The 13,518-nt window shown below is 53.0% G+C and overlaps 11 non-coding genes across 11 annotated transcripts; all 11 read left to right on the top strand.

Annotated features, from left to right (window-relative positions):
- The first annotated feature begins 911 nt into the window (after positions 1-911).
- trnay-gua (transfer RNA tyrosine (anticodon GUA)) lies at positions 912-1,004 on the top strand. Its single transcript has 2 exons — positions 912-948; positions 969-1,004. It is a non-coding gene; the product is annotated as a tRNA-Tyr (tRNA).
- A 1,159-nt stretch (positions 1,005-2,163) lies between these two features.
- On the top strand, positions 2,164-2,255 carry trnay-gua (transfer RNA tyrosine (anticodon GUA)). The gene is given in 2 exon segments: positions 2,164-2,200; positions 2,220-2,255. It is a non-coding gene; the product is annotated as a tRNA-Tyr (tRNA).
- Positions 2,256-3,414: 1,159 nt separating this feature from the next.
- Positions 3,415-3,506, top strand: trnay-gua (transfer RNA tyrosine (anticodon GUA)). Its single transcript is given in 2 exon segments — positions 3,415-3,451; positions 3,471-3,506. It is a non-coding gene; the product is annotated as a tRNA-Tyr (tRNA).
- A 1,159-nt stretch (positions 3,507-4,665) lies between these two features.
- trnay-gua (transfer RNA tyrosine (anticodon GUA)) lies at positions 4,666-4,758 on the top strand. Its single transcript has 2 exons — positions 4,666-4,702; positions 4,723-4,758. It is a non-coding gene; the product is annotated as a tRNA-Tyr (tRNA).
- A 1,159-nt stretch (positions 4,759-5,917) lies between these two features.
- trnay-gua (transfer RNA tyrosine (anticodon GUA)) lies at positions 5,918-6,010 on the top strand. The gene is made up of 2 exons: positions 5,918-5,954; positions 5,975-6,010. It is a non-coding gene; the product is annotated as a tRNA-Tyr (tRNA).
- Positions 6,011-7,169: 1,159 nt separating this feature from the next.
- Positions 7,170-7,262, top strand: trnay-gua (transfer RNA tyrosine (anticodon GUA)). Its single transcript has 2 exons — positions 7,170-7,206; positions 7,227-7,262. It is a non-coding gene; the product is annotated as a tRNA-Tyr (tRNA).
- A 1,159-nt stretch (positions 7,263-8,421) lies between these two features.
- Positions 8,422-8,514, top strand: trnay-gua (transfer RNA tyrosine (anticodon GUA)). Its single transcript has 2 exons — positions 8,422-8,458; positions 8,479-8,514. It is a non-coding gene; the product is annotated as a tRNA-Tyr (tRNA).
- A 1,159-nt stretch (positions 8,515-9,673) lies between these two features.
- trnay-gua (transfer RNA tyrosine (anticodon GUA)) lies at positions 9,674-9,765 on the top strand. Its single transcript is given in 2 exon segments — positions 9,674-9,710; positions 9,730-9,765. It is a non-coding gene; the product is annotated as a tRNA-Tyr (tRNA).
- Positions 9,766-10,924: 1,159 nt separating this feature from the next.
- Positions 10,925-11,016, top strand: trnay-gua (transfer RNA tyrosine (anticodon GUA)). The gene is given in 2 exon segments: positions 10,925-10,961; positions 10,981-11,016. It is a non-coding gene; the product is annotated as a tRNA-Tyr (tRNA).
- Positions 11,017-12,175: 1,159 nt separating this feature from the next.
- trnay-gua (transfer RNA tyrosine (anticodon GUA)) lies at positions 12,176-12,267 on the top strand. Its single transcript is given in 2 exon segments — positions 12,176-12,212; positions 12,232-12,267. It is a non-coding gene; the product is annotated as a tRNA-Tyr (tRNA).
- Positions 12,268-13,426: 1,159 nt separating this feature from the next.
- Positions 13,427-13,518, top strand: trnay-gua (transfer RNA tyrosine (anticodon GUA)). Its single transcript is given in 2 exon segments — positions 13,427-13,463; positions 13,483-13,518. It is a non-coding gene; the product is annotated as a tRNA-Tyr (tRNA).

Here is a 13,518-nt window from a genome sequence, read left to right as displayed (position 1 = left end):
GTCGTCTATCAGTCAGACAGCGCTCTCGGCTGCTCCCTCACGCTCGGGACGGCCGCCACTTTCCGCTCACCTCGCTTCCCTGCCGCAGTCTCGGGGTCTTCTCGGCTTCTTTCATCGTTGCTGTGGCTTCACGTCCTACTGCTGCTCGGCAACGCCGATTGGAGCAAAGTATTTAATGAAGTCAAGGAGTGGGCCAATCCTCAAGCAGGATTTCTCTGCCGGTCGCGGAGCTGCGTGGCGGCGAGTGCGAAGAGGCTACTGAGGAGCAAACTAAAGCACCATGCACAAAGCGACCGGGGAATTAGCTCAAATGGTAGAGCGCTCGCTTAGCATGTGAGAGGTAGCGGGATCGATGCCCGCATTCTCCACTTTCCTTTTGGCTTAGAGCAATTATTCAGAACGAAATGGGCTCTCGCGTCACTGAACCCCTGTCAGACGGGAAAAACGGACAGCAAATCTTTTTCTGCCATGTCGTCAGCAAGATTTCTTGCTTTTCACATCCAGCAAAGGTGAGAGAAGCCCAAAAAACGACTTTGCCAGCACTGACGCCTTCTCCGAAGATTCAACTCAGGATCTTCGCATTAGGAGACTGACGTGCTGCCTGCTGCGCTGAGAAGGCACTTGCCATGCAAGCGGCCAGGCAGCGCTGCCATGTGGGGCATCTTGCAAGGTGTTTACATTTATAACGCGCTGTTTGCAAAAAACTCCGAGCCAGATAGGAGTCAAACCTACAATCTTCTGATTTGTAGTCAGACGCGTTATCCAGGCTGTGGAGAGTAGCTGGCAGCTCACAGTCCCACCAACGCTGCGGCACGAGCAGGTACCGATGACGCGCACGTGACTCCGCCAGGCCAGAAGCGTCAAAATGCGCACGGCAAACTATCGGCAAACAAAAGCACCTTTGCCGCTTCCCTTCGATAGCTCAGCTGGTAGAGCGGAGGACTGTAGTGGAAATACAAAGCAAAGTCATCCTTAGGTCGCTGGTTCAATTCCGGCTCGAAGGAGCTCGCGTGCTTTTGCAGTAAGCGGGTGGTAAGCAGCATTTCGCTCAAAGCGCCTCTCTTCACTTTATAGTGCATCATGTTGCCACAAAGGCACAAGACACCTCTTTTTCTTGTCTCGAACTTTAATGCTCTCTGCGTCCACCAGCACACAGCTGTTTTGCTTGAGCATTTGTGTCTGCTCACCAGCAGGGAGTGCCATTGAGCAGCAACACTTTGAAACACTCAGCACTCACTTTCAGGCAAAAGAAGTCGTCTATCAGTCAGACAGCGCTCTCGGCTGCTCCCTCACGCTCGGGACGGCCGCCACTTTCCGCTCACCTCGCTTCCCTGCCGCAGTCTCGGGGTCTTCTCGGCTTCTTTCATCGTTGCTGTGGCTTCACGTCCTACTGCTGCTCGGCAACGCCGATTGGAGCAAAGTATTTAATGAAGTCAAGGAGTGGGCCAATCCTCAAGCAGGATTTCTCTGCCGGTCGCGGAGCTGCGTGGCGGCGAGTGCGAAGAGGCTACTGAGGAGCAAACTAAAGCACCATGCACAAAGCGACCGGGGAATTAGCTCAAATGGTAGAGCGCTCGCTTAGCATGTGAGAGGTAGCGGGATCGATGCCCGCATTCTCCACTTTCCTTTTGGCTTAGAGCAATTATTCAGAACGAAATGGGCTCTCGCGTCACTGAACCCCTGTCAGACGGGAAAAACGGACAGCAAATCTTTTTCTGCCATGTCGTCAGCAAGATTTCTTGCTTTTCACATCCAGCAAAGGTGAGAGAAGCCCAAAAAACGACTTTGCCAGCACTGACGCCTTCTCCGAAGATTCAACTCAGGATCTTCGCATTAGGAGACTGACGTGCTGCCTGCTGCGCTGAGAAGGCACTTGCCATGCAAGCGGCCAGGCAGCGCTGCCATGTGGGGCATCTTGCAAGGTGTTTACATTTATAACGCGCTGTTTGCAAAAAACTCCGAGCCAGATAGGAGTCAAACCTACAATCTTCTGATTTGTAGTCAGACGCGTTATCCAGGCTGTGGAGAGTAGCTGGCAGCTCACAGTCCCACCAACGCTGCGGCACGAGCAGGTACCGATGACGCGCACGTGACTCCGCCAGGCCAGAAGCGTCAAAATGCGCACGGCAAACTATCGGCAAACAAAAGCACCTTTGCCGCTTCCCTTCGATAGCTCAGCTGGTAGAGCGGAGGACTGTAGTGGAATACAAAGCAAAGTCATCCTTAGGTCGCTGGTTCAATTCCGGCTCGAAGGAGCTCGCGTGCTTTTGCAGTAAGCGGGTGGTAAGCAGCATTTCGCTCAAAGCTCCTCTCTTCACTTTATAGTGCATCATGTTGCCACGAAGGCACAAGACACCTCTTTTTCTTGTCTCGAACTTTAATGCTCTCTGCGTCCACCAGCACACAGCTGTTTTGCTTGAGCATTTGTGTCTGCTCACCAGCAGGGAGTGCCATTGAGCAGCAACACTTTGAAACACTCAGCACTCACTTTCAGGCAAAAGAAGTCGTCTATCAGTCAGACAGCGCTCTCGGCTGCTCCCTCACGCTCGGGACGGCCGCCACTTTCCGCTCACCTCGCTTCCCTGCCGCAGTCTCGGGGTCTTCTCGGCTTCTTTCATCGTTGCTGTGGCTTCACGTCCTACTGCTGCTCGGCAACGCCGATTGGAGCAAAGTATTTAATGAAGTCAAGGAGTGGGCCAATCCTCAAGCAGGATTTCTCTGCCGGTCGCGGAGCTGCGTGGCGGCGAGTGCGAAGAGGCTACTGAGGAGCAAACTAAAGCACCATGCACAAAGCGACCGGGGAATTAGCTCAAATGGTAGAGCGCTCGCTTAGCATGTGAGAGGTAGCGGGATCGATGCCCGCATTCTCCACTTTCCTTTTGGCTTAGAGCAATTATTCAGAACGAAATGGGCTCTCGCGTCACTGAACCCCTGTCAGACGGGAAAAACGGACAGCAAATCTTTTTCTGCCATGTCGTCAGCAAGATTTCTTGCTTTTCACATCCAGCAAAGGTGAGAGAAGCCCAAAAAACGACTTTGCCAGCACTGACGCCTTCTCCGAAGATTCAACTCAGGATCTTCGCATTAGGAGACTGACGTGCTGCCTGCTGCGCTGAGAAGGCACTTGCCATGCAAGCGGCCAGGCAGCGCTGCCATGTGGGGCATCTTGCAAGGTGTTTACATTTATAACGCGCTGTTTGCAAAAAACTCCGAGCCAGATAGGAGTCAAACCTACAATCTTCTGATTTGTAGTCAGACGCGTTATCCAGGCTGTGGAGAGTAGCTGGCAGCTCACAGTCCCACCAACGCTGCGGCACGAGCAGGTACCGATGACGCGCACGTGACTCCGCCAGGCCAGAAGCGTCAAAATGCGCACGGCAAACTATCGGCAAACAAAAGCACCTTTGCCGCTTCCCTTCGATAGCTCAGCTGGTAGAGCGGAGGACTGTAGTGGAATACAAAGCAAAGTCATCCTTAGGTCGCTGGTTCAATTCCGGCTCGAAGGAGCTCGCGTGCTTTTGCAGTAAGCGGGTGGTAAGCAGCATTTCGCTCAAAGCGCCTCTCTTCACTTTATAGTGCATCATGTTGCCACAAAGGCACAAGACACCTCTTTTTCTTGTCTCGAACTTTAATGCTCTCTGCGTCCACCAGCACACAGCTGTTTTGCTTGAGCATTTGTGTCTGCTCACCAGCAGGGAGTGCCATTGAGCAGCAACACTTTGAAACACTCAGCACTCACTTTCAGGCAAAAGAAGTCGTCTATCAGTCAGACAGCGCTCTCGGCTGCTCCCTCACGCTCGGGACGGCCGCCACTTTCCGCTCACCTCGCTTCCCTGCCGCAGTCTCGGGGTCTTCTCGGCTTCTTTCATCGTTGCTGTGGCTTCACGTCCTACTGCTGCTCGGCAACGCCGATTGGAGCAAAGTATTTAATGAAGTCAAGGAGTGGGCCAATCCTCAAGCAGGATTTCTCTGCCGGTCGCAGAGCTGCGTGGCGGCGAGTGCGAAGAGGCTACTGAGGAGCAAACTAAAGCACCATGCACAAAGCGACCGGGGAATTAGCTCAAATGGTAGAGCGCTCGCTTAGCATGTGAGAGGTAGCGGGATCGATGCCCGCATTCTCCACTTTCCTTTTGGCTTAGAGCAATTATTCAGAACGAAATGGGCTCTCGCGTCACTGAACCCCTGTCAGACGGGAAAAACGGACAGCAAATCTTTTTCTGCCATGTCGTCAGCAAGATTTCTTGCTTTTCACATCCAGCAAAGGTGAGAGAAGCCCAAAAAACGACTTTGCCAGCACTGACGCCTTCTCCGAAGATTCAACTCAGGATCTTCGCATTAGGAGACTGACGTGCTGCCTGCTGCGCTGAGAAGGCACTTGCCATGCAAGCGGCCAGGCAGCGCTGCCATGTAGGGCATCTTGCAAAGTGTTTACATTTATAACGCGCTGTTTGCAAAAAACTCCGAGCCAGATAGGAGTCAAACCTACAATCTTCTGATTTGTAGTCAGACGCGTTATCCAGGCTGTGGAGAGTAGCTGGCAGCTCACAGTCCCACCAACGCTGCGGCACGAGCAGGTACCGATGACGCGCACGTGACTCCGCCAGGCCAGAAGCGTCAAAATGCGCACGGCAAACTATCGGCAAACAAAAGCACCTTTGCCGCTTCCCTTCGATAGCTCAGCTGGTAGAGCGGAGGACTGTAGTGGAAATACAAAGCAAAGTCATCCTTAGGTCGCTGGTTCAATTCCGGCTCGAAGGAGCTCGCGTGCTTTTGCAGTAAGCGGGTGGTAAGCAGCATTTCGCTCAAAGCGCCTCTCTTCACTTTATAGTGCATCATGTTGCCACAAAGGCACAAGACACCTCTTTTTCTTGTCTCGAACTTTAATGCTCTCTGCGTCCACCAGCACACAGCTGTTTTGCTTGAGCATTTGTGTCTGCTCACCAGCAGGGAGTGCCATTGAGCAGCAACACTTTGAAACACTCAGCACTCACTTTCAGGCAAAAGAAGTCGTCTATCAGTCAGACAGCGCTCTCGGCTGCTCCCTCACGCTCGGGACGGCCGCCACTTTCCGCTCACCTCGCTTCCCTGCCGCAGTCTCGGGGTCTTCTCGGCTTCTTTCATCGTTGCTGTGGCTTCACGTCCTACTGCTGCTCGGCAACGCCGATTGGAGCAAAGTATTTAATGAAGTCAAGGAGTGGGCCAATCCTCAAGCAGGATTTCTCTGCCGGTCGCGGAGCTGCGTGGCGGCGAGTGCGAAGAGGCTACTGAGGAGCAAACTAAAGCACCATGCACAAAGCGACCGGGGAATTAGCTCAAATGGTAGAGCGCTCGCTTAGCATGTGAGAGGTAGCGGGATCGATGCCCGCATTCTCCACTTTCCTTTTGGCTTAGAGCAATTATTCAGAACGAAATGGGCTCTCGCGTCACTGAACCCCTGTCAGACGGGAAAAACGGACAGCAAATCTTTTTCTGCCATGTCGTCAGCAAGATTTCTTGCTTTTCACATCCAGCAAAGGTGAGAGAAGCCCAAAAAACGACTTTGCCAGCACTGACGCCTTCTCCGAAGATTCAACTCAGGATCTTCGCATTAGGAGACTGACGTGCTGCCTGCTGCGCTGAGAAGGCACTTGCCATGCAAGCGGCCAGGCAGCGCTGCCATGTGGGGCATCTTGCAAGGTGTTTACATTTATAACGCGCTGTTTGCAAAAAACTCCGAGCCAGATAGGAGTCAAACCTACAATCTTCTGATTTGTAGTCAGACGCGTTATCCAGGCTGTGGAGAGTAGCTGGCAGCTCACAGTCCCACCAACGCTGCGGCACGAGCAGGTACCGATGACGCGCACGTGACTCCGCCAGGCCAGAAGCGTCAAAATGCGCACGGCAAACTATCGGCAAACAAAAGCACCTTTGCTGCTTCCCTTCGATAGCTCAGCTGGTAGAGCGGAGGACTGTAGTGGAAATACAAAGCAAAGTCATCCTTAGGTCGCTGGTTCAATTCCGGCTCGAAGGAGCTCGCGTGCTTTTGCAGTAAGCGGGTGGTAAGCAGCATTTCGCTCAAAGCGCCTCTCTTCACTTTATAGTGCATCATGTTGCCACAAAGGCACAAGACACCTCTTTTTCTTGTCTCGAACTTTAATGCTCTCTGCGTCCACCAGCACACAGCTGTTTTGCTTGAGCATTTGTGTCTGCTCACCAGCAGGGAGTGCCATTGAGCAGCAACACTTTGAAACACTCAGCACTCACTTTCAGGCAAAAGAAGTCGTCTATCAGTCAGACAGCGCTCTCGGCTGCTCCCTCACGCTCGGGACGGCCGCCACTTTCCGCTCACCTCGCTTCCCTGCCGCAGTCTCGGGGTCTTCTCGGCTTCTTTCATCGTTGCTGTGGCTTCACGTCCTACTGCTGCTCGGCAACGCCGATTGGAGCAAAGTATTTAATGAAGTCAAGGAGTGGGCCAATCCTCAAGCAGGATTTCTCTGCCGGTCGCGGAGCTGCGTGGCGGCGAGTGCGAAGAGGCTACTGAGGAGCAAACTAAAGCACCATGCACAAAGCGACCGGGGAATTAGCTCAAATGGTAGAGCGCTCGCTTAGCATGTGAGAGGTAGCGGGATCGATGCCCGCATTCTCCACTTTCCTTTTGGCTTAGAGCAATTATTCAGAACGAAATGGGCTCTCGCGTCACTGAACCCCTGTCAGACGGGAAAAACGGACAGCAAATCTTTTTCTGCCATGTCGTCAGCAAGATTTCTTGCTTTTCACATCCAGCAAAGGTGAGAGAAGCCCAAAAAACGACTTTGCCAGCACTGACGCCTTCTCCGAAGATTCAACTCAGGATCTTCGCATTAGGAGACTGACGTGCTGCCTGCTGCGCTGAGAAGGCACTTGCCATGCAAGCGGCCAGGCAGCGCTGCCATGTGGGGCATCTTGCAAGGTGTTTACATTTATAACGCGCTGTTTGCAAAAAACTCCGAGCCAGATAGGAGTCAAACCTACAATCTTCTGATTTGTAGTCAGACGCGTTATCCAGGCTGTGGAGAGTAGCTGGCAGCTCACAGTCCCACCAACGCTGCGGCACGAGCAGGTACCGATGACGCGCACGTGACTCCGCCAGGCCAGAAGCGTCAAAATGCGCACGGCAAACTATCGGCAAACAAAAGCACCTTTGCCGCTTCCCTTCGATAGCTCAGCTGGTAGAGCGGAGGACTGTAGTGGAAATACAAAGCAAAGTCATCCTTAGGTCGCTGGTTCAATTCCGGCTCGAAGGAGCTCGCGTGCTTTTGCAGTAAGCGGGTGGTAAGCAGCATTTCGCTCAAAGCGCCTCTCTTCACTTTATAGTGCATCATGTTGCCACAAAGGCACAAGACACCTCTTTTTCTTGTCTCGAACTTTAATGCTCTCTGCGTCCACCAGCACACAGCTGTTTTGCTTGAGCATTTGTGTCTGCTCACCAGCAGGGAGTGCCATTGAGCAGCAACACTTTGAAACACTCAGCACTCACTTTCAGGCAAAAGAAGTCGTCTATCAGTCAGACAGCGCTCTCGGCTGCTCCCTCACGCTCGGGACGGCCGCCACTTTCCGCTCACCTCGCTTCCCTGCCGCAGTCTCGGGGTCTTCTCGGCTTCTTTCATCGTTGCTGTGGCTTCACGTCCTACTGCTGCTCGGCAACGCCGATTGGAGCAAAGTATTTAATGAAGTCAAGGAGTGGGCCAATCCTCAAGCAGGATTTCTCTGCCGGTCGCGGAGCTGCGTGGCGGCGAGTGCGAAGAGGCTACTGAGGAGCAAACTAAAGCACCATGCACAAAGCGACCGGGGAATTAGCTCAAATGGTAGAGCGCTCGCTTAGCATGTGAGAGGTAGCGGGATCGATGCCCGCATTCTCCACTTTCCTTTTGGCTTAGAGCAATTATTCAGAACGAAATGGGCTCTCGCGTCACTGAACCCCTGTCAGACGGGAAAAACGGACAGCAAATCTTTTTCTGCCATGTCGTCAGCAAGATTTCTTGCTTTTCACATCCAGCAAAGGTGAGAGAAGCCCAAAAAACGACTTTGCCAGCACTGACGCCTTCTCCGAAGATTCAACTCAGGATCTTCGCATTAGGAGACTGACGTGCTGCCTGCTGCGCTGAGAAGGCACTTGCCATGCAAGCGGCCAGGCAGCGCTGCCATGTGGGGCATCTTGCAAGGTGTTTACATTTATAACGCGCTGTTTGCAAAAAACTCCGAGCCAGATAGGAGTCAAACCTACAATCTTCTGATTTGTAGTCAGACGCGTTATCCAGGCTGTGGAGAGTAGCTGGCAGCTCACAGTCCCACCAACGCTGCGGCACGAGCAGGTACCGATGACGCGCACGTGACTCCGCCAGGCCAGAAGCGTCAAAATGCGCACGGCAAACTATCGGCAAACAAAAGCACCTTTGCTGCTTCCCTTCGATAGCTCAGCTGGTAGAGCGGAGGACTGTAGTGGAAATACAAAGCAAAGTCATCCTTAGGTCGCTGGTTCAATTCCGGCTCGAAGGAGCTCGCGTGCTTTTGCAGTAAGCGGGTGGTAAGCAGCATTTCGCTCAAAGCGCCTCTCTTCACTTTATAGTGCATCATGTTGCCACAAAGGCACAAGACACCTCTTTTTCTTGTCTCGAACTTTAATGCTCTCTGCGTCCACCAGCACACAGCTGTTTTGCTTGAGCATTTGTGTCTGCTCACCAGCAGGGAGTGCCATTGAGCAGCAACACTTTGAAACACTCAGCACTCACTTTCAGGCAAAAGAAGTCGTCTATCAGTCAGACAGCGCTCTCGGCTGCTCCCTCACGCTCGGGACGGCCGCCACTTTCCGCTCACCTCGCTTCCCTGCCGCAGTCTCGGGGTCTTCTCGGCTTCTTTCATCGTTGCTGTGGCTTCACGTCCTACTGCTGCTCGGCAACGCCGATTGGAGCAAAGTATTTAATGAAGTCAAGGAGTGGGCCAATCCTCAAGCAGGATTTCTCTGCCGGTCGCGGAGCTGCGTGGCGGCGAGTGCGAAGAGGCTACTGAGGAGCAAACTAAAGCACCATGCACAAAGCGACCGGGGAATTAGCTCAAATGGTAGAGCGCTCGCTTAGCATGTGAGAGGTAGCGGGATCGATGCCCGCATTCTCCACTTTCCTTTTGGCTTAGAGCAATTATTCAGAACGAAATGGGCTCTCGCGTCACTGAACCCCTGTCAGACGGGAAAAACGGACAGCAAATCTTTTTCTGCCATGTCGTCAGCAAGATTTCTTGCTTTTCACATCCAGCAAAGGTGAGAGAAGCCCAAAAAACGACTTTGCCAGCACTGACGCCTTCTCCGAAGATTCAACTCAGGATCTTCGCATTAGGAGACTGACGTGCTGCCTGCTGCGCTGAGAAGGCACTTGCCATGCAAGCGGCCAGGCAGCGCTGCCATGTGGGGCATCTTGCAAGGTGTTTACATTTATAACGCGCTGTTTGCAAAAAACTCCGAGCCAGATAGGAGTCAAACCTACAATCTTCTGATTTGTAGTCAGACGCGTTATCCAGGCTGTGGAGAGTAGCTGGCAGCTCACAGTCCCACCAACGCTGCGGCACGAGCAGGTACCGATGACGCGCACGTGACTCCGCCAGGCCAGAAGCGTCAAAATGCGCACGGCAAACTATCGGCAAACAAAAGCACCTTTGCCGCTTCCCTTCGATAGCTCAGCTGGTAGAGCGGAGGACTGTAGTGGAATACAAAGCAAAGTCATCCTTAGGTCGCTGGTTCAATTCCGGCTCGAAGGAGCTCGCGTGCTTTTGCAGTAAGCGGGTGGTAAGCAGCATTTCGCTCAAAGCTCCTCTCTTCACTTTATAGTGCATCATGTTGCCACGAAGGCACAAGACACCTCTTTTTCTTGTCTCGAACTTTAATGCTCTCTGCGTCCACCAGCACACAGCTGTTTTGCTTGAGCATTTGTGTCTGCTCACCAGCAGGGAGTGCCATTGAGCAGCAACACTTTGAAACACTCAGCACTCACTTTCAGGCAAAAGAAGTCGTCTATCAGTCAGACAGCGCTCTCGGCTGCTCCCTCACGCTCGGGACGGCCGCCACTTTCCGCTCACCTCGCTTCCCTGCCGCAGTCTCGGGGTCTTCTCGGCTTCTTTCATCGTTGCTGTGGCTTCACGTCCTACTGCTGCTCGGCAACGCCGATTGGAGCAAAGTATTTAATGAAGTCAAGGAGTGGGCCAATCCTCAAGCAGGATTTCTCTGCCGGTCGCGGAGCTGCGTGGCGGCGAGTGCGAAGAGGCTACTGAGGAGCAAACTAAAGCACCATGCACAAAGCGACCGGGGAATTAGCTCAAATGGTAGAGCGCTCGCTTAGCATGTGAGAGGTAGCGGGATCGATGCCCGCATTCTCCACTTTCCTTTTGGCTTAGAGCAATTATTCAGAACGAAATGGGCTCTCGCGTCACTGAACCCCTGTCAGACGGGAAAAACGGACAGCAAATCTTTTTCTGCCATGTCGTCAGCAAGATTTCTTGCTTTTCACATCCAGCAAAGGTGAGAGAAGCCCAAAAAACGACTTTGCCAGCACTGACGCCTTCTCCGAAGATTCAACTCAGGATCTTCGCATTAGGAGACTGACGTGCTGCCTGCTGCGCTGAGAAGGCACTTGCCATGCAAGCGGCCAGGCAGCGCTGCCATGTGGGGCATCTTGCAAGGTGTTTACATTTATAACGCGCTGTTTGCAAAAAACTCCGAGCCAGATAGGAGTCAAACCTACAATCTTCTGATTTGTAGTCAGACGCGTTATCCAGGCTGTGGAGAGTAGCTGGCAGCTCACAGTCCCACCAACGCTGCGGCACGAGCAGGTACCGATGACGCGCACGTGACTCCGCCAGGCCAGAAGCGTCAAAATGCGCACGGCAAACTATCGGCAAACAAAGGCACCTTTGCCGCTTCCCTTCGATAGCTCAGCTGGTAGAGCGGAGGACTGTAGTGGAATACAAAGCAAAGTCATCCTTAGGTCGCTGGTTCAATTCCGGCTCGAAGGAGCTCGTGTGCTTTTGCAGTAAGCGGGTGGTAAGCAGCATTTCGCTCAAAGCTCCTCTCTTCACTTTATAGTGCATCATGTTGCCACGAAGGCACAAGACACCTCTTTTTCTTGTCTCGAACTTTAATGCTCTCTGCGTCCACCAGCACACAGCTGTTTTGCTTGAGCATTTGTGTCTGCTCACCAGCAGGGAGTGCCATTGAGCAGCAACACTTTGAAACACTCAGCACTCACTTTCAGGCAAAAGAAGTCGTCTATCAGTCAGACAGCGCTCTCGGCTGCTCCCTCACGCTCGGGACGGCCGCCACTTTCCGCTCACCTCGCTTCCCTGCCGCAGTCTCGGGGTCTTCTCGGCTTCTTTCATCGTTGCTGTGGCTTCACGTCCTACTGCTGCTCGGCAACGCCGATTGGAGCAAAGTATTTAATGAAGTCAAGGAGTGGGCCAATCCTCAAGCAGGATTTCTCTGCCGGTCGCGGAGCTGCGTGGCGGCGAGTGCGAAGAGGCTACTGAGGAGCAAACTAAAGCACCATGCACAAAGCGACCGGGGAATTAGCTCAAATGGTAGAGCGCTCGCTTAGCATGTGAGAGGTAGCGGGATCGATGCCCGCATTCTCCACTTTCCTTTTGGCTTAGAGCAATTATTCAGAACGAAATGGGCTCTCGCGTCACTGAACCTCTGTCAGACGGGAAAAACGGACAGCAAGTCTTTTTCTGCCATGTCGTCAGCAAGATTTCTTGCTTTTCACATCCAGCAAAGGTGAGAGAAGCCCAAAAAACGACTTTGCCAGCACTGACGCCTTCTCCGAAGATTCAACTCAGGATCTTCGCATTAGGAGACTGACGTGCTGCCTGCTGCGCTGAGAAGGCACTTGCCATGCAAGCGGCCAGGCAGCGCTGCCATGTGGGGCATCTTGCAAGGTGTTTACATTTATAACGCGCTGTTTGCAAAAAACTCCGAGCCAGATAGGAGTCAAACCTACAATCTTCTGATTTGTAGTCAGACGCGTTATCCAGGCTGTGGAGAGTAGCTGGCAGCTCACAGTCCCACCAACGCTGCGGCACGAGCAGGTACCGATGACGCGCACGTGACTCCGCCAGGCCAGAAGCGTCAAAATGCGCACGGCAAACTATCGGCAAACAAAGGCACCTTTGCCGCTTCCCTTCGATAGCTCAGCTGGTAGAGCGGAGGACTGTAGTGGAATACAAAGCAAAGTCATCCTTAGGTCGCTGGTTCAATTCCGGCTCGAAGGAGCTCGTGTGCTTTTGCAGTAAGCGGGTGGTAAGCAGCATTTCGCTCAAAGCTCCTCTCTTCACTTTATAGTGCATCATGTTGCCACGAAGGCACAAGACACCTCTTTTTCTTGTCTCGAACTTTAATGCTCTCTGCGTCCACCAGCACACAGCTGTTTTGCTTGAGCATTTGTGTCTGCTCACCAGCAGGGAGTGCCATTGAGCAGCAACACTTTGAAACACTCAGCACTCACTTTCAGGCAAAAGAAGTCGTCTATCAGTCAGACAGCGCTCTCGGCTGCTGCCTCACGCTCGGGACGGCCGCCACTTTCCGCTCACCTCGCTTCCCTGCCGCAGTCTCGGGGTCTTCTCGGCTTCTTTCATCGTTGCTGTGGCTTCACGTCCTACTGCTGCTCGGCAACGCCGATTGGAGCAAAGTATTTAATGAAGTCAAGGAGTGGGCCAATCCTCAAGCAGGATTTCTCTGCCGGTCGCGGAGCTGCGTGGCGGCGAGTGCGAAGAGGCTACTGAGGAGCAAACTAAAGCACCATGCATAAAGCGACCGGGGAATTAGCTCAAATGGTAGAGCGCTCGCTTAGCATGTGAGAGGTAGCGGGATCGATGCCCGCATTCTCCACTTTCCTTTTGGCTTAGAGCAATTATTCAGAACGAAATGGGCTCTCGCGTCACTGAACCCCTGTCAGACGGGAAAAACGGACAGCAAATCTTTTTCTGCCATGTCGTCAGCAAGATTTCTTGCTTTTCACATCCAGCAAAGGTGAGAGAAGCCCAAAAAACGACTTTGCCAGCACTGACGCCTTCTCCGAAGATTCAACTCAGGATCTTCGCATTAGGAGACTGACGTGCTGCCTGCTGCGCTGAGAAGGCACTTGCCATGCAAGCGGCCAGGCAGCGCTGCCATGTGGGGCATCTTGCAAGGTGTTTACATTTATAACGCGCTGTTTGCAAAAAACTCCGAGCCAGATAGGAGTCAAACCTACAATCTTCTGATTTGTAGTCAGACGCGTTATCCAGGCTGTGGAGAGTAGCTGGCAGCTCACAGTCCCACCAACGCTGCGGCACGAGCAGGTACCGATGACGCGCACGTGACTCCGCCAGGCCAGAAGCGTCAAAATGCGCACGGCAAACTATCGGCAAACAAAAGCACCTTTGCCGCTTCCCTTCGATAGCTCAGCTGGTAGAGCGGAGGACTGTAGTGGAATACAAAGCAAAGTCATCCTTAGGTCGCTGGTTCAATTCCGGCTCGAAGGA

The sequence above is a fragment of the Somniosus microcephalus genome, unplaced genomic scaffold, assembly GCF_052327205.1.
Source record: "Somniosus microcephalus isolate GS21.2 unplaced genomic scaffold, FLI_Smic_1.0 scaffold63, whole genome shotgun sequence".
NCBI classification, from domain to species: domain Eukaryota; kingdom Metazoa; phylum Chordata; class Chondrichthyes; order Squaliformes; family Somniosidae; genus Somniosus; species Somniosus microcephalus.
Note: the sequence above shows the minus strand (reverse complement) of the source record. Positions and strands in the feature narration are given on the sequence as shown.